Source organism: Pinus tabuliformis, chromosome 1_1, assembly GCF_031772625.1.
Source record: "Pinus tabuliformis cultivar Carrire ecotype Pingquan chromosome 1_1, CPIR1, whole genome shotgun sequence".
In the NCBI taxonomy this organism is placed as follows: domain Eukaryota; kingdom Viridiplantae; phylum Streptophyta; class Pinopsida; order Pinales; family Pinaceae; genus Pinus; species Pinus tabuliformis.
Window position 1 is genome coordinate 606,198,082 of NC_142297.1, and position 20,754 is coordinate 606,218,835.

Sequence of the window (20,754 nt, forward strand, 5' to 3'; positions counted from 1 at the left end):
TTGGTTTGGAATTGGAAACCGGTGACAAGATTCCCTTGGATCATACCACCCATGGAAGAAAGGTTTTGGTCCCAAAAACTTCAAGAGTTGAAACTGATTTTGACATAAAAACATTGATTTTCAGCTTGAACTGCTAAAACTAAGACTTGCATACTTGCATTTTTGCCCTTTGTTTGCAACCTTCTCATATGGCAACTCAACTTCTTTAACCAGATTCATACATCTCGGTCTTCAATGGCTTGTCAAAAATTTTCATGATAAATACTCCCCAAAATTTTGGCAGTTTAAATGGTTCAACAATTGGTGTACAGTGTGATGAGATAACCAATTTGGTTTTCCTTTAATTTCTGCCACATTTGTAGTTGTATATAATACAAAAGGACCAACTTATCCTGAGAGACTACGCGCTCCTACTTTAAGTGAAACAGTGGCCATAGTTGCTGCTTACAAAACCCATGATAAAATTTTCTTCACAGAAGTACTGATACACTCTTGAAATTCTCTAATATAATCTGTTCTATATCATTGTGTTCGCTCGAACAATACGAAGTTTACCCCCGAGAGGAAGCAATGTTGCAGCCTCAAGCGCATGAGAATTACCAAGATGAAGCTTGTTTGTTGTCTATCAATCTGTCCCCCGAGTCATTTGACATTACCATACACGCATTTTGTAACCATCCTTACAGTCAAGGGCATAAAGTTTTCCATTTAAGGTGCTGGAGTCTGCCATCCATCGACTATGCCACCAACTATAGGGGACCACTTATGTAATAATGGCAAATACATCTCACATATAACTTTCCTGTGAGAACCTAGGCCTTTGAGAAACCATTTATGTCCATATACCAACCCCCGCGTCCCCGCCCCCAAAAAAGGAGCAATAGTAATGCTCATGTCGCATATGAAAGACCATTTACTTCTATTTGGGTCTGAGGGAATGAAAATGGGCGTAACCATTATGTTTTTTTGTCTTAAAAGTTATGGAAATTTTGGTTATATTTTGAAAAATTTTAGTAAGGATTTTTGTAAAATCTAATTAAAAGTTATCAAAATTCATAATTTAAAGTGTTTTAGATATTTTTATGGTGTTGAATCTATTTTTACCATCAAAAACATGATTCAAACACCATCTATAAAAAAAAATTGAAATTTTTTATCCAGATTTCGACCACTTTTGACCATCCAAACAATTCTTCCACCTCCATAAACTACAAAACAACCATCACATTCTTCTATTGCAACATATAAACAATTATTAAAAACACAGCCTCAAGAAATGACGCTTCCAGGGCATGTCTGGTGCTCGATGCCATTTATTTGTCCGTGCACTGTAATAGACTGTTGGACACCTAATCCTAAATGGGTTAGTGTGGAAGCCGAATAAACCAAAGCAGTCCAAGAGACCTTGGGATCTGAAACCCAAGAGTCACGTATTGTACTATAAATGTATATCTCATGTTAATAAAAAATGTATTGCATGTTTTATCTTTCATATCTCTCTTGCTGTCCATGTGTGTTTAACATGGTATCAGAGCGGGCCATTGCTGGTCCTGCTCCAATTCCATCCATTTGTTTTATGGCTTTTCTGTGCAAGTCAGTTCTGCATTTCATGAATGTTTTATCAGCAGTATTTTAGCTGCTTTCTCTGCGCGCATTCCCCAAATAGAAAATTATGACATTATTCTCCTGCTCTGACGCTTCCACTGGCCTGAACGCTGCTCCTAGCTGCTCCACTTGCATACAAAACACTGCTCTCTGTCTATTATTCACCTGCATATAAAAGCGCTGCTCCTCTGCTCTGCTCTGACATATAATACGTTGCTGGTACACATATAATACGCTGCCCATAGCGATTTAGTTTCCCATATAATACGCTGCTCATTTCCCATATAATACGTTGTTGTTGCCTGAAGCCTGCTCCATGCAGATGGTGTCAGTATACGTTTTATTCTCTGAATAGGCCGCCCTCCAACCATTATGCTCAGTGAATATCGCTGGTCCGACTTGCCAAATGGTGGTTACTTGCAATGGACAGCCAGCCATGGATGATGGCCTTTCGAGTTTGATTTTGAAGAATTGATTGTTGAAGGTTCTGATAGTGTCGTTGCTGGTTGTGAAAGCAGACTTGTGAAGTCAAATCCCAAGCTCTCTCAGTGAAATTTTGTGCGTTGATTGACCTCATATGCAAAGAAGTTTTTATATTTTGGTTCATATATATGCATTGCAGTCCTTGATGCATTAATTAAGGATTAAATTTTATGCGTTCATCGATTTATGTTGAAGTTCGTGAGTTAATTCTGAAGTGCGATGCTATATGTTGGATAGCACGTGTGCTCCTTTGAAGTATGATTGATCTCTTCCTTAATGGCCACTGTGAGTTGTATGGATACGCTGCATTGAGTTAAGCTTAATAACCTTTTATGTGTGGCATGGTCTGGACGAAAAAAAAAATAAAAAGAAATGAAACAGACAACTGCGCAATCACAAGTTTGCCACGGACTTCCACAGCACTGGATCTGAATGGTATGCGCTTTGTTGAATGCGTTGAAGGGGGTACTGCACTCCGATATACCTGTAGTGTTTTAACGCTGAATGGTATATGCCCGTCCAAAGTTGAATTGCGTTGAATGAATTTTTAACACAACGTTCCTTGCTGATGCGTGAATATCTGAGACAGCTGATACGCATGGTTATGTTATTGAACTGATATGCATGGTTTTGATACCTCTGCGGCTGATTAAAGTTCCACGTCTTTTCCAATTGGTTTAGTTTGTAAGGAAAATGTTCACGGTATAGAGCCATCCTGCCTCTTTTCTTGTCCCAGCCCGGGGTGTGTTAAAGAAAGTCTGTGAAGTTTATGCACTGGTATAATGGTACCCATGTGAAATTACAGTGAAATATTGGATCAAAAAGGCCTTTGGACTCTACATTTTGATGAGGCTTGCAAAGTAGATGGAAATGGAGTGGAGCTATTAGTGGTTTCTCCTCATGGAAAGGCCTTCCCTCCTAAATTCGAGGAATGCATTTGAATATGAGAAGGCTACAAACAATGAACAAATCCATCAAATGCAGGCAATGGAAAAGAACTTACTTCCTATCATAAGAGAAGTACAGAAACTACGTGCTCAGTGTGCAATTGCTGACAAAAGAATTCATGGTAATTGTTCCATTTGGAAATGTTATGTTCATGAAGATCATAATATCAAATGGTATTGTAGTTTGCACAAATGTATTACTGTTCTAGCTTGAAGCGGTTTCATGGTTATAATAACTACTTCCAGCACTTCAGAGATCGTGCGTGGGAACTTGTGGATTCTATGTGAGCCTGAACTCATTCCGATCGAATCGCGTCCAATTTCAGTAGCTTTTGACCTAGAACCAGCAAAAGATTCGGTTTAAGGTGCAGGCGAAGCCTGAATTACCATTTCCAGACTATGCAATTTGCATTGTCTTGACATTGCATACGTTGTATATGGAGACCTAGACGTGGTTTTAGGTATGCTGACTTTTCTTGAAGGCCAAAATACGTTGGAACAAGTTCTTATCAGGGACTGAAAACAATGAATTGTGTATGCGTTGAATGCCTTGGTGCGGTGTGAATCCTGCATTCATTAATATATTCGTTAATCCTAATGCGGTCATATAAAAACCTGTGTATCTGTACTTTCTTGCCCTGTGTTCATGGTTGTGTTGAATTTTCTGCCACTCCTGCGCGTTGAGACTTTGACTAGCAGTTTAGTATCAAATTTCTTGCTACCATTTCACAAAATTACTGCGCTACGGTGAGTTAAATTTCTCTGATCCGGGCATAAATTTAAGAGCACCGGAGCCATAGCTGCTGACATTGATAACGGTAATTGTTTTGTTTGAATTTGTGATATATTTCCATACAACGATGAGTTGCTGGCGACGCAGAGCGCTGGGCTTTGGGCTGTCATTGTAAAGACGTTCCAGAACTTCCACCTGCTCTGCTATATACCGAATGTACTTGCCCGCTTCCATTCCAAAAGGAGAAGCTACTGAATGAGCTGGATTGGTGGTCTCAAAGTATCCAAATTTCATCAACTGTTTCCGACTTTTCAGCATACACGGCTGCATGTTCAGATTTAGTTTCAACTGAAGTGACTACAGTTTCAATATTTTGATTTTGTAACTTGGAGGGACGAGATATATCAGTGCTTGCAGTTTCAGCAATTTGATTTTGTACGTAAAAGGGGCAAGATGTATTGATGACTGTTGTTTCCACAGTTATATTTTGTACAGTGGAGGAGCATGATGTATTAGTGGGTGCTGTTACAGTATTTTCATATCATACCTTTGACAAGAAAGACAATAATTACGAAAATGCCATGAAGATGAAAATAATTTGTTCACATATATCTTTGATATTTCTTATGAATTTGGATTGAGATAGCTTTGAAGATAAATTATTCTGCCTAATGGAGTATTAAAGTATATAGAAGTTATCATCTTATTCCAAAAGTTGTATGATTTTACCATTCAGCCGGAACTTGGTGCAAATCGAAAGAGGAGCCACTTCTAATATCTTTGAAAAAAAAAGAGAGGTTAAAATAAGTGTATTTAACAGAGTTTGATTTCTTGACAAAATGGGAAGACTTTATGGAGTATTAGAGTTATTGAACACACTAATACATTCTAGTGCCGAAAACATAGTCAACATCAACAAAGACACTCTCTATGACATTAAGAGCTGCCTACGTAATGCACAGGAAAAGATCGACTTTTTGCAGCTTGAATCACAGCTACAGCAAGAAGAGTTACATAAAAGAAGACATCATTCTGAACCTGTTTTTGTTCAGAACATTGAAACAACCACCTATCAACAGCAAGTCAATAATGTTACAGTTCATTCAGATTTAGTACCCCATAAAGCAGCAGTTGTAAATGCAGATGCAGAAACTCAGTCTGCACTTCCCAAGCCCATCATCAGACCTTGGGAACAGTTTGTCCACAACAAGCACAGAACTGGTCTTGGATATGACAAGGACGTGTCCTTTCATATTCCAGACTACGCCAAGCCCATTCAATTTCAGAGTGCCGGATTCATTCCTGCTCCTCATGACAGTTCAGCTTCAGCTGTTCCAGATTCTACTCCTCTTCCACAGCAACAACAACAACCACAGACTGTAAAATGCCAACACTGTGACCGAGTTGGCCATCTGAAAGATCACTGTTTTGATCTTCATCCATGTAAGCACTGTCATAAAACCAGCCATTCTTCACACATATGCTTCAGAAACAAACATCCTGCAAGAACAAAGATTCATCTTGGATGGATCGCTTCTTGGCAATGGGCATCAACAGCCAAGAAGATATTCCAAACACATGTCAGAACTTGTTCCAGAATATTGAACAGTCTTGCAGTCGAGTTTCCTCCATCATCTCACCTTGTATCTGACAGGGGGGAGATGATGGTCATCTACAAGCTTCAAAGTCACATCAAGCGAGTCTGAGCCACAACCTGTCACACCAGTTTCAGAGTTGTAGCCAGAAACAAATATGCCCGTGAACATGCCTTCAGTTGGCAATCTAGGACACTTCCTCTAGCAAAAGACTTCAGCTTCTTGCCAGTGTTGGAAGAATTCGAGGAACACAATTGAGAACACTTCCTCTAGCAGAAGACTCCAGCTTCTTGCCAGTTTTGGAAGAGTTCCAGGAATTGCATTAAGCATTCCAGAGTTGTTGGTCATCCTTAAACCATCACAGGTTGAGACTCCCTTTTCAGGTTGAAGTTTTACCTTTTATGCGGGGTGAGACCTCCCTTTTATGGTTGAAGGTTTCCCTCTTTAAAACAATAGGATCACTTCCTCTAGCAGAAAACTTCAGTTTCTTGCCAGTTTTGGAAGAGTTCCGGGAACTGCACTAAGTGTTCCAGTGTTGGTGGTCATCCTTAAACCACCGCCCTTTATACCAACATTTCATAGAGCACATTCAGCCTAGTGCTGCCATGCATTTTTTGCACATTTTGTATTACAGCTCTCTTCTTGGACTCATACATAACCCTTCAGATTAAGGGGGGAATGTTGGACACCTAATCCTAAATGGGTTAGTGTGGAAGCCGAATAGACCAAAGCAGTCCAAGAGACCTTGGATCTGAAACCCAAAATTCACATATTGTACTATAAATGTATATCTCATGTTAATAAAAAATGTATTGCATGTTTTATCTTTCATATCTCTCTTGCTGTCCATGTGTGTTTAACATAAACTACCTTTCTCATGAACCCTTTTAATAGATTCCCCCGCAAACAAATAGAGATGGAATCCACTAACAACAGTACATCCAAAACCAAGTGCCTCACACTATTCAGCTGACAAAGGGGGCATACGCTGCCTTAATTGGTACCTAGGATAAATTGCATGCCGTGAAATACAGCCATCACGATCTTGTTTGATCACATTGATCCACTCTTGGGTGAAACTGTTATTGCAACTTTGGACCAGTTCAACTGCTACATGGGAAAATCCCATGGTCAAACATCTGGTATAACGTCCCCACGCACGTAATTAAAATTTCCCTTTTGCCAAACCTCAACGCATAGCTTCCACGTGCTATAACGTAATGATTAGATTACATTCCATATATAACAGTTCTCCGAGCTGTGTTGTAACAAAATTATGTTTTCCTGCAATTAAGGTTATGGAAATTTTCATTATATTTTTTAAAAAAATTAAATAAATTTTTTTAAATTTAAGTAAAAATGGTAAAATTCATAATTTTGTGTCTTAAAAGTTTTTGATGGTGCTGAATCAATTTCCACTATTGAAAATATAATTCAAATACTATTTCTACAAGATCTTTTTAAATTCTTTTTACTAAAATTTTGTCCCATCAAATCCTCGACTCCGTTCTCCATGTTCTATGTAAATTCCCTGCTGGAATCAATGTTGATCTACTCCACGCAGGTTGTCAAATGCTCCACGTAGTTTTCGCAGGTTCCTCCATGGACGTTGCACACCTCTTCAAATCTGCGTTGCTGAAGTTGTTTTACGAAAAACACTGAACCTAGAATCAATGCAGAAATTGTGGGGAAAATCCCACGAGTAGACCATTGAACGTGGAATGACGTTGGCCAAAACCATGACCAATGCCTCTTGCTCCATCAATCTCCATGCAACGTATCCACTCTTGCTGGAATATGTGAAAATTTCTCGCCAATCATACAACAATTCTGCCTAGCGTTGTAACAATTCTCACAATAGCCCTTGCACTTATACAGTCCTCAACTTAATTTATGCATCACTCTGAAACTTGGCCATATAATTTGATGCCTGAGAAGCATATGTGCCACTTTATGATATGCGAGGAAACTACCCATAACAACGACAAAACATAAGTGTCTACGAGTTGCTCCAAATAAACATTGACCGAAACAGACCAGCCTACGAGGGGTCAATGTCAATTCAACATCTCGAGTTGAGTTGTTTTCTTATTTTGGAAAAATTGGATTTTGTAAATTTAAGTAAAAATGTCAAAATTTATAATTTTAAATATTTTATAAGTTTTTGATGGTGCTGAATTCATTTCCACCATAAAAATATGATTCAAACATTACATTTTGAAATTTTTTTACCCACACAATTCATCTATCATGCCATTCTTTCGCCTCTAGACAGCTCCGTTATTAAATTGACTACCACTATAACTCCACAGGCTTTGAACTGTGGAATTGAATGCCACGATCACCGTTACAATATTCAAGCCGTCGGTTATGGGTGCAATTACGTCGTTGTCCACCGTAAATTGGGGCCAATCTTGCCCAATCCTGGATCCTTGGTCATTGTGGTTTCCACGTTGATGTGGATCCATTGTAATATGTCGTATTTGTGGCTTCGCCTGCTAACGTGGACAAGTCAACTTACCACTAACGTGTTTAAATCGCCACTATACACACGAACCCATTAACTATCTGGATTGCTGATTCGCCGAAAATTCGGCAATCATTGACACGCCCCATGTCAGGTCTGATCACCATCGAAATAAGCTCAGTGCTATATGGTATCGTAACAGAGTCTTCTAATGAGGTGGAGGAAGGAATTGTCTGAGGACTAAAAGTGTCTTGAATTTGGGAAAAGAAATTTCAAAATATTTTGTAGAGGCAGTGTTTGAATCGTGTTTTTTATGGTGGAAATAGATTCAGCACCATCAAAAATGTTGAGGACCCCTAAGATTTTGAAGTTTAACAACTATAACTTAGATTTACAAAAATCCTTACCAAATTTTCTCTAAATATAACTGTAATTTCTATAACTTTCCAAACAACTCCTCAGCCTCATTAAGCTACGCGTATGCTAACAACTCCCATGCGACCATATAATGGTATCGTAACAACTCCCATATGACTTCTTGTGAAAAATAAATTCGATGATTCAATTTTCTAGAAAGCCTTACAAATCATATCCTGAAAGCAATATTGTAATCGACTACAGGCGGCCCGTGTGGACTGTCTCCAAACAGAGCATCGTCAAAATCATTTGTTGTAGCAATTGCATAAGGGTAGCACATTCAACAATATTGCCATAAATATGACAAGAACCTGCATCTTAATCTCAAAGACTCCATGGACAGATTTTACAGAAATCTCTTCTATCGTAAGCCAAATACTTGATATTTTATTGGGATGATAGAGACAAGGTAAAATTTCCGAGAGTCGCCAAACCACAGTGCACTGGATATATGGATAACCGAATACAAACGAAATTTTGAAACATATACCTTTTGCATCCAAAAAAAATCAATTATGCAACAAAAATTTAACCATTTCTCTCCAATCCAATTTAAATCATCTTGTTTGAGCTTGATTTCATCATTCTTTTGTTCAAGAATACTAACCGCCTATTTCCAATTTACAGTCTCCTCCGGCATATATCTCTGCTGTTTACTTGCCTTGTCACGGAACTCGGGATGCAGATCCCAACAACTATCAACCAAATGACCACTTCGACGACAATGTGTGCAAAAATTCTGCACTTGCGACTTCATCTTGCCATTATCTTTCCTGCAATTTTGATATGGATTCTTTTGCCTCTTTTCTTTCAAGACTTTATGCTAATCAACCTTATATCTTCCATTATCTTTCTCACAACGCTTGAACTCCTTCTTGAAATACTTCAATGTAGGTGTTTCTTCCAAAGTACCATTTGATTTGTTTTAGCAATGCTGGAACATTCTCCAACCCTTTTTTCCATATCTTATTTCAGAAAATCAAGGCCTACCTTCAACTTCAATGGGTTTCATTATTCCTTGACCATCGACTCCAATGCCTTTCCCTTCCTAACCCATCTTAGATGATAGTTTCAATCCAATTCCTCAAGTATGTTTTTCAAAGGAATTGAAACAGTCTTCTTTTTGTTAGGAAACTGAATATGAATGAATGTTGCTTACCTCGTTTACCTTAGAGTTTTGATGCTTCACAAAGTTTTCAAAGTTTTCTTTTGCAGGTTGCAATAGCAACTCTATTTTTTTACACTATTTTGGAGCTCTTCCTTTTCATCTTCCAATATCTTCATCTTCTTTCGCAACTCATTGCTTTCTTTGTCATCATTATACAATTCCTCTACCATTTTCTTCATGGTTAAAAAATCTTGAAAATATTTTGAGTCTTGATAAAGACTTGCAAAGAAAGAATCAAAATTGGACATTTTTAAATCTTAGGGAATTACCTTCTCCTTGTTTGAACAGAGGCTCTCAAATATACCAACTAACCCAAACAATCAACCACTCTAATACCAAGTGATTTGAAAACTTGAGCACATAAAACTTGCAACAAAGTCTTTTTAATTGACCATAAGAGCATGTAAAATTAAGTTACAATTTGTCACATAAACATGTAAATATTAACTTGAACTTGTAACTTAAATGCATATGAAAGAACTTGATCAAACCATGAATAAGAAAAACATGAAGCATCGAGGTTGATAACGGAGTTCACCCCCTTCACTGGCTACGTCTCTCAGCTACATCTCTGGATTCTCCTTCATAGGTCAAACTACTTTTATTGTCTTTCTTCAAAGAGGAATTTGTACAATTCTCTATTAAAAAGGGTGGCCAAACCTAGAGCTACCTTCTACTCTCAAAAGACATCAAAACTTGTACATACAAATAATTCCTCCGAAATACCTTTTGAGCTCTCCAAGCTCGCAAAATATTTCTCCACGTGAAGCTCTCAAAACTTCTTCAAAAACTCTCTTAAGCTTTCTCTAAACTCTCTCAAAATCAACATAATAAAATTTATAAATTTTTTGAGATCCATAAACAAAGGAGATAATATATCCTTAGATCCACATTCCAAGGAGAGAATAACTCTCTTGATCCATAAACAAAGGAATGCATGAGATTCTTAAGGAGAAAGTCTCTCAACTCTAACAAATTGGAACCTTATCCACATTTTTAAGGGAAACTGTTGACACCTAATCATAGGGATTGGATGAACAACTGTAATTAATGTAAATAAATAATAGAAAAGATGGAGAGTCATTGGGAGATGAACTGAACAGTCACTCCCTCTTGTATATAATAATGAACAACCTGAATGAATAATATGATTTGATTTGAGGAGTTACCTCCTAACCTGACAGGGTATCAGAGCCAGTGCCATTTTGGGCTTCCCTCTTTAATTTGTAACTCGTATTCTGCCTATTCTGCCTATGTTCTGAATCCTATGCAGACTGACATCTCTCTGACTATTATTATGTTAATTCTGGCTAGCCTGGCAACTCTGATGCTTCCACTGCTCTGACAGTTTCATCAATAGAACCATACCTCCCAACCGAGAATACACAGTCGTGGTATAACACTTCCTGTGTTGCGATATTGTGGTGATATTATATATAATGTTTGTTTTCATATAGCGTTGTTTAGCATTTTGTTTGGCAATCTCGTGGCCTCTGTTGTTGCGTTCTTGGCCTACATGTTCTTCTGAGAGCCATATTTTCATATAATATACCTGGAGATGTAGTCTGATGGTGTTTCATAGGCTCCGTGCTATCACTGCTTCCATCTGTGGTATCGCTATGGTATATCGCTCTGCTCCCATACACATTCACGACATTGTTTTTTTTTTCTTATGTAATCATGTCATTCAGGAACCATCTGTAAAGAAAATAGTTACTTGTAAATACTTCGTCTTCATCTTCTTGGGATTCTAAGTGGGCAACGCTTAGGGCTCGGATGTATCTCTAGTCTACGAAGGCTCCAAGCCAGCCAAGGCTATTAAACCAACTGCCCCAGCAATACTACCTCTATGTTGAACGTTGTCCATAAGTTGAACAATGTTGATAAGTTGAAGGCTGTTGAATCCGCTTAGTGTTGATAAGTTGAATGTTGTTGAATCCGCTCCAATATATACGATGTTGATAAGTTGAACGTTGTTGGTATAACATAGTTTGTAGAGATAGTATAACATTGTCCATATACATTGTATTATTTCAACTATGTATCTCTTTTGGTATTATTTCAACTGTGTTTCCATCATAATAACGTTGTCTGACACCTTCCCCACATAATACCTCTATCAGAATCATTTTTTTTTTTTGCAGCAGAAGTTTTTATTTTTCCATAGTACACAGATTTTACAATGCATTCAATCATATCTATTGTGGTAATAGTTCTCACTGGCAAGGAGAACTATCCTGAGTGGTCCCAGAAGATAAAGCACACCCTCATTTTCAATGAGTCGTGCAAAGGAGTGTGTGTTGGAGACAGAGACAAGGAGCCAGAACAACCTACCTCAGACAAGGAGTTCGCCATTTGGGAAAATAAGAACAACAAGGCCTATGCATTGATTGCAGCATCAGTAAATGAAGAGGTGAGTCACCATATTTCGCCATTTTCAAATGCTTTCGAAGCCTTACAAAAAGTGAAGGAAATCTATGACTCACACTCTGCACTTGAAGTTGTTCAACTCATGATTAAACTCTTCACCCTTGAATTACAAAATAATGATCCTCTTGCTCTTGCATCAGAAGTAAAATCTATAATGCATGATATCAAAGTCACTAACGTTGACCTGGATATTCCTCTGATAGCTTTTCTCAGGGCACTTTATCCCACTTACTCAAATTATCTTGAGTCATTGCAAGCAAATGGAAACCTCAAAGATGTTACCTTTGATTCCCTTGTGAAAAAAAAAAATTGAAAGAGAGAAAGCTTTTGGAAAGAAGACAGCTCCTGAGTCTTCTGAAGAGGTTGTGTGCCTTAGTCATAGAGAAAAGAATCTTGCTCAAGATTCTTCCAGAGAAAGAGGTGGTCAAAGAGGAAGAGGAATAAATTTCAGAGGCAGGGTGAAAGACACTCTCAAGGAGAAAAGTTAGATTTTCACTGCATACGCTGCAAAAGAGATGGATCAAATTATGCATCCACATGCAAGTTACCTTGGGACAAAATTGAGCAGGAAAGAAATCAACCCAAAGGTAAAAGTAATGACAAAGACAAAGGTAAAGCACCTGAATCCGCTCACTATGTTATGGCACACTGTAATATTGGAGTAAATGAAGGCTTATTTAATACTTCACTTGCTTCTTGGAAAAATGATTGGTTGCTTGATTCAGGAGCAACTTGCCACATGACTTTTAGAAGAGATTTTTTTGAAGACTTTACTGACAATGTCGATGGAGCAGTATACTTTGGAGACAAACCAAAACTCAAGCCATCAGGGCTTGGCACAATCAGGCTTAAATTGCCTGGTCTTCCAGACTTTCTTCTACATCATGTTCTATATCTTCCACAGTTGAGGAGAAACTTTTTTTCCTTGGTCCACATCCACAAGCAAGGACACTCCATTCATATGTTTAATGGCAAGCTTGAGGTGAGAAAAGCATTAGACCACTCACTTGTCATGACAGCTATAGAAGAAGAAAGGCTTCTCAAGCTATAGGGTACCTCTGCTCATGCACAAAATTTCTCATACAATTCCCATTATGAAGTAGGTACATTTCCATCAAGTTTATTATGGCATGCTAGATTTGGACACTTGAACTATGACATCCTCCGCTTGTTGAAAAACAATGGTGTTACTGGTTTGCCTACAATTCCTAGGAAACTTAAGCAATGTGATGTTTGCATTCTAGGAAAGCATAGCAAATAATCTTTTCATGATTCACATTCAAGAGCACATAGAAAACTTGAATTCATTCATTCAGATTTATGTGGTCCAATGCCTGTTCCTTCTGCAAATGGAAATAAATATATGATGACATTTATTGATGACTACACCAGAGTGTGTTGGGTTTATTTATTGAAGAAAAAATCTAATGCTTTTCAGACATTCAAGAACTTTCATACATGGATTGAAAATGATGCACAATATCATATTGGCTCTATTCGCACTAATAATGGAAAAGAATACACTTCAAATGAATTTGAAAACTATCTTCGCCAACATGGGATCAAACATCAAACAATTGTGCCTTATAATCCCCAACAGAATGGATTAGCTGAGAGAATGAATAGGACAATCTTAAATATGGTATGCTCCATGATGTTTTTCAAAAATGTAAAATTGATGTTTTGGGCTGATGTAGTTCTATGTGTTGTATATGTAAAGAATAGATGTCAATCAAATGCTATTAGAAACAAGACTCCTTATGAAATGTGGTATGGGCACATTCCTTCGGTAAAGCATCTCAGGGTCTTTGGTTCCACATGTTATGCCTTGATACCAAAGGTACATAGAAACAAACTTGGTGCAAGAAGTCGTAAGTGTATCTTCCTGGGGTATTCAAACACCTCCAAAGAATATCGTCTCTATGATGAAGTCAATAAAAAGTTTGTTGTATCTAGAGATGTAATCTTTCTTGAATCATCTAAACCTGACAATGTTGTTGAGCGGCAACTTGATCGCTTGGATAGATTGGCAAATGCAAAATCATGTCAAGAATTTGATAATCAGATTCCACATCTTGAGGGGGGGTTCCTATACTAGATCAACCTGTGGAATCTTCTTCTGAATCACTCTCTCCCCCACATGAAACTCCAACAACGGATGATACTTTGAGTGATGTGATTGACAGAATTGGGAGACTCAATCTTGATTTAGTCCCAACTCAATCAACAAAGCAGCCTAGACCATCTGAGAAAGGTCCCCCAAAGTGGCTGACAAAGACACTTGAAAGTGTTCATCCTGATGAGGTTGGAAAGATAGGAGCTAGAAATTCAAACCGGCAAAATGGAGGTGATGTAGATGACTCTAATTCACCTATTGATATGGATGTTTCTTATGATTGTGAATTGAATTTGTCTATAGATTTTGAACCAACTTCCTTCAAAGAAGCTACTTCTCATGATGAATGGAAAGAAGCGATGCAAAAGGAGTATGATGCCCTAATAAAGAATGACACTTGGAAGCTAGTGGATCCTCCATTGGGGACCAAACCAATTGGTTGCAAGTGGGTCTACAAGAACAAGTATAAAGCTAATGGCTCACTTGACAAGCACAAAGACAAGCTTGTGGCAAAAGGTTTTGCACATAAGGAAGGGGTCGATTATGAGGAGACTTTTGCCCCCACAGCAAAATGGGCTACCATCCGAACACTCTTTGCCCTAGCAACTCAGAACGGTTGGAAAGTCCATCAAATGTATGTAAAAATTGCTTTCTTTAATGGAGATCTAAAAGAAAATGTTTTTATGTCCCGGCCTAAAGGATTTGCTATGAAAGGAAATGAACATAAAGTATGAAAACTTGTGAAATCCTTATATGGCCTCAAACAAGCACCACGAGCCTGGTATGAAAAACTAACTAAGCATCTTCTGAAACTCAATTTCAAACATTATGATATTGATGATGCAACTTTGTTTGTCAAGAAGGTTGGAAAAATAGTTGTATATATTGTGGTATATGTAGATGGTCTTTTGATGATAGGGAACAATGAAAGCTACATTGCATCCATAAAGAAGGAATTGAGGAAAGGTTTTGAAATGATTGATTTGGGCTATGTTCATTACTATCTTGGTATTGAAGTAACTCAATATCTGAAGTCCATATTTATTTCTCAAAAGAAGTACATTGGAGATCTGTTGAACAGGTTTGGCATGACTGAATTCAATTCTCTGACTACTCCAATGGAACAAAACTTAAAGCTCACATCCATTGAAGGAAAATAATTTGAGGATGCAACAAAGTATAGACAGCTTGTAGGAAGTCTCAACTACTTAACTACTACCAAACCAGACATTTCGTTTGTTGTTGGAATCTTCTCCAGGTTTATGCAAAAGCCTTGTGAGGGACATTGGTCTGCTGCAAAAAGAGTTCTAAAGTAATTGAAGGGAACTCAAGACTTTGGAATCAAATATACACAAGTGGGCGACTTCAACTTGATTGGATACTCTGATTCAAACTTCGATGGAGACAAAGAAACTGGGGTATCTACTTTAGGTTATGCTATGAGTCTTGGATCAGGAGCTGTCTCCTGGAGATCACGCAAACAATCAGTTCCAGCAGATTCCACAACAGAGGCAGAATATGTGGCAGCAGCTGAGGCAATAAAATAAATTGTGTGGCTTAGGAAAATTCTTGAAGATTTGCAGGTAAAACAAGTACAATCGACTCCACTCATGATTGACAATACATCGGCAATACATTTGGCCCAAAGTTCCATGATTGAAAGAAGCACATCAATACTAAATATCATCTGATTCGACATCATGTTGAGACCAAAACAATCCATCTCCACCATTGTTCCACTAATGAGCAAATTGTAGACATATTCACCAAAGCACTTGGAAGAGAAAAGCTTGAAAGATTCAGAACGATGCTTGGACTCACCAACATCCCTTCAGAGTAAGGGGGAAACGTTGACACCTAATATTAGGGATTGGGTGAAAAACTGTAATTAATGTAAATAAATAAGAAAAAAGATGGTGAGTCACCGGGAGATGAACTGAACAATCACTCCCTCTTGTATATAATAATGAACAACTTGAATGAATAATATGATTTGATTTAAGTTACCTCCAGGCCTGATAGAAACAATCGCATGAAAATATCAACTCCCACTTGAAATTAGGAAAATGGTTTGTAAGGTGGATTCTCAAATTCAATCAATTTCATTTTTACAATTTAAATGAAAAATACATGAGCACATTTGAACATTTGATGCTCTGGAAAATAATTTCCACCTTTACCAATCTTCCCTTGAACTTTTCTTTGGCTTGGTTTGGAAACTGGTGACAAGATCCTCCTAGATCACATATTCGTACAATATTAGAAGAAATTCAGCCACATGGATTTTGAAGCCCGAGGTGTCAAAACAATTATATGTGATTTAGATCACACCTAGGTTGCACGTCTGAAGCTCCAACTCCATAAAAATGTTACAAGTCAAAGTTTCCAAACAATCAACTTTGGGCACGATTTCTGAGGAAATGAGGGTGAATATGAAAATTTTGAAACATGGGTTTTGTTCCCAGTATGGAAAATTAGTTATTCTTTGTCTATTTTCCAAAATTCTAAACAATTTTGGAAATGTAATTTGTTTTTAACGCAAATTTTCCTGAAATGCACAAATTCACCCAAATTTACAAAGAGGGTGAGATTTGAGGAAAACTCCAAATCAACGGCGAAGACAACAAAGGGGAAATGAATCTCAACCGTGATGAATTATGGAAATATTTCTTTTATCTTATTTTTATTTTGTGGAGAAAATAACCCAATTTTACCTTGGGTGTTATCATTTGTTGATTTATATCTATCTTACAGTTGAACAAATCTGAGATTGGGGGATTGGTTTTGATCCACCCCAATGTTCCTCTTGTACAAATATTCATACATAGAATCGAGCTAAGGATGCAGATCATTCATTATTGTAAAAGTATTGGGACATGTTGGTTGATTAGAGGTTCATTGTGGCAACAAGGTTGTGTGCCGCCTTCTTGTAAAAAAAGTTGAATTTCATTTGAATGATGTTTGTTCCTAAGATTTGGTGCATTAATTAAGTCTATTATTATTTATATTAGTAGTGTAAATCAAGTTGGGAAGGGCCCCTCAATCCTGGGTAATGATTGCCTCTTTATTTTTCTAATTTATTTTAAGTTAATTAGATTTTCTTTATTGCCTTGACATTGCTTCATGTTTTAATGCCCCACCTTTAGTTTCAATATTTGATTGTTAGAAACTAACCACCATAACTAGAATCCTTTGTTCTTTTAAAACCAACTTACTATTGAATGCATGAACATTGTCTCATAGAGTGAAAGATTAAATTCCAGGGCTTTTCTGGGGGGTTTAAGACAAGGACTAGCAAACGATATTTAGTTTCAGTATGTTGATCAATATTCAACATTTTCTTACGTTCATGTTATTTAGTTTTTAAATTTGATTAATCAGTAGTTGTTGACATTAGTATACTTTAGGACTTTTTTCCTAAATATAGTTTGCTTGCATCTCCAAGTTTACGATCCCAATTCAATAATTAAATGTTGGAATTATGAAACACATATTTCGCCCAACGTTTTTGGCATTGTTGCGAGGGAGGTGCTAAAATGGATTAGACCATTGGTAATTTAGTTCTTTTCTTATTTCTACCAACACTTCTGACTTGGGGGAGGAGAAACAATAAGACATGAAGACGCCCTCTAAAAATGGCTTTGGCCTAATGTATCCACTTTAGTGGGTTTCTTCAAAGCCTCTCCACGTTGGTTCAATGTGTTTTTATGAAAGTGTGTTTTCTTTTAAGTTTGATTCATGGAACAAAAGAATCTAACTCATGATGAGCATAGAACTGGTGACAAAAGGTCTTAGTAGTGTGAAAATGTTCAAGTACATTTTATGTATCCAAATCAAAATTTCATAGAAATATAAGGAAAGATAGATCAACAACTTGATAATAAGCCACTTCGACGGGGAAACCTCCCTTTACATCACATAAACAAACAATTCTTGGTGATTCAAATGAGAATACCTCCTTGGTATATACAAGAGTCTAATGGGTCAAAATATAATTAAGGTCTACATAGCAATAATAGTATAAGGGCACAACAATAATAATATAGGGGATACACTAGTATTATAGGGACCTAACATGTCCCTCTCCTTCAAAAAAGTGTTGTGCTCAACACTTGAGTAGCTTTAGGTGCTTATGTATAAAATACTCATCCTCCCAATTTGAATCTTTAGCAAGTAATTTCTTCCACTTAACGAGATACTCTGAAATAGATTGATTTGATAACTTCATATTCTTGTTTCCATGATTTCTTCAGGCTCCAATATGATTTTTCCTTCCTCTTCAAGTTCTAGCAATATAGTTTGAATTGGGAGCTTTTCACGTATAACCTTCTTTAATCATGAAACATGGAAAACTTGGTGTACTCATGAAGATTCATGAAGCGCGAATTTGTATGCCATAGTATCAATCTTTTGCAATACCTTGTAAGGGCCATGGTACTTGGGTGATCATTTATTACCCTTGTTAGATTGCTTGAGGAATATTTGTTTGTATGGTTGTAGCCGCAAAAACATTAAATCGCCCATGTCAAAAGTTCTTTCACTACGATGTTGATTTGCTTGTTGTTTCATAATTCGATTTTGCACCAAAGTCAGGTTATCCTTTAAGAGTTGATGAACTTCTTGTTGATGCTTGATGTGATATTCCATTGCTTGAACCTTAGAATTGTATGTTAAACACAATGTGATGGATGGTGGATCATATCCATAAACCGCCATAAATAGGGTCATTTTTGTTGTGGTATGGAAGGAAGTGTTATACGACCATTTGCTAGAGGTAACCACTTGACCCGTTGTGTTTGTTTATTAAATACAAATCAACATATATATCCTTCCAACATTTATTCACTATCTCATTTTTCCCATCAAAATGAGGATGATAAGATGATCTATAAGTTAATTGAGCACCAAGATAAGAAAATAATTCTGTCCAAAAAATTATAGTGAAAATGGGATCTTTTCCACTTACAATAATCTTTGGTTTCCATGTAGGTTTTGAATTGTTTCCACAAATGCAGTAGCGATTGTGTTTCCTTTGAAAGGATGAGAGAGTGCACAAAAGTGTGCATACTTGGTAAGTCTATCAACTATGAACATGAGACTTTCTTTCCTTTGGACTTGGGTAGACATGCGATAAAATACATTGAGACCTCCTCCCAACACTGCCTTGGAATGGCCAACGGTTGTAAAATACCTAGGGTCTTAATTGTCTCAATTTTATTTTTTTTGCAAACCAAACATTTTTTCTTTAACTTCTTAATATCAGATTTAAGGTCATCCCAAAAAAGTTCCTTCTTGACCCTATGGTAAGTTTTTAAAAATCTTGAGTGCCCTCCTATATGAGAGGTGTGTAATTCCAAAAGAACCTTTTGTTATTGGGAATTCTTACATATATATAAGTGATATTTGTACTAGAGTGAATCATTTTTTCAAATAAATGTATCAGATGCACTGGGATCTTACTACAACTGTTAAATGAGTTTCCACACCTCTTCATCATTCTTTCATTCATCCCTTGGTTCAGTTATCTAATTAGGTTGGATAATAGAATGATACATAGAAATGCCTCCGCATCCTCCTTCTTTCTTGAGAGTGCATCTATAACAACATTTTTCTTTCCTTTTTTGTAGATGATTTCAAAGTAATAACCCAACATCTTTGTGACCCATTTTCTCTTCTCTTCTGAAGATAATCTTTGTTCCAAGAAGTATTTAAGACTATCGTGATCTATGTTTACCTTGAAGTGTCTTCCCATTAGGTAAGAGCATGATTGCTTCAGGACATATAGTATTGCCAACATTTCCTTCTCATAAATAGGTTTGTGTAAATACTTTCCCTTGATTTGATGATTTCAAAATTAATGTCTCTTCATTCTTGCATTAAAACAACACCAATGCCATTTCCTAAGGCATCATATTACATAATAAAGGCTTTTGTTAAGTCTGGTGTAGCTAAGATTGACGCTTGGCATATTTCCTATTTAAGATGTTCAAAGGCCTCATTTGCTTCTACAGTCCAAAAGAATGCATCTTTATTCAGTAATGTTGTTAGAGGTGCTACTACTTTCCCATAATTCTTAACAAACTTGCAATAATACCCTATCAGCCTGAGAAATCCTCAAAGATGCTTTAATGTGAGTAGGAATCTTCCATTCCTTGATGGCTTTAATTTGGTTAGGGTCTACCTTAAAACCTTCATGGTATACAATATGACCCAAATATTCCACTTCCTATACCCCAAAGAAACATTTGTAGGGTTTTGCATACAAATGTTTATCCTCTAATAGTTTGAGCATCCTGTCAACATGTTGAACACGGAGCCCCAAGGGTTAGCTTAGTTGGTCAAAAATGGTGCCTCGCCATCGGGTGGTCACAGGGTCGAATCTGCTCGAAGCCCTTGGGGTTAGGTCTTGCCAGAAGGCCGAGGGGTGATTAGCCCGGATTTTTCCATGGACGTAGCAACCACTCACTGACCATGGTGTTCGTGAACCACACTATAAAAAAATAAATAAATAAATAAAACATGCTAAACACGGTATTTCCAAGACTCGTAGATTAGTATATCATCAAAAAATATTAACAAAAATTCTCTAAGGAAGGGCTTGAAAGTGGAATTCATCAAACCTTGAAATGTGGAAGGTGCATTAGTAAGGCCAAAAGGCATGACCACAAATTTATAATGGCCTTCATGATTTTTGAATGTTTTTTTCAAAATGTCTTATGTCTTCATTCTAATTTGATGATACCCTATATGAACATCCCAACTTGGTGAAGTAAATTGCTCCATGTAGTTCATC

The 20,754-nt window shown here is 37.1% G+C and overlaps 1 pseudogene; it reads right to left on the minus strand.

Annotated features, from left to right (window-relative positions):
- Window positions 1–517: 517 nt before the first annotated feature.
- Window positions 518–6,492, minus strand: LOC149214743 (F-box/kelch-repeat protein At1g55270 pseudogene; annotated as a pseudogene).
- Between the last annotated feature and the right edge of the window lie 14,262 nt (window positions 6,493–20,754).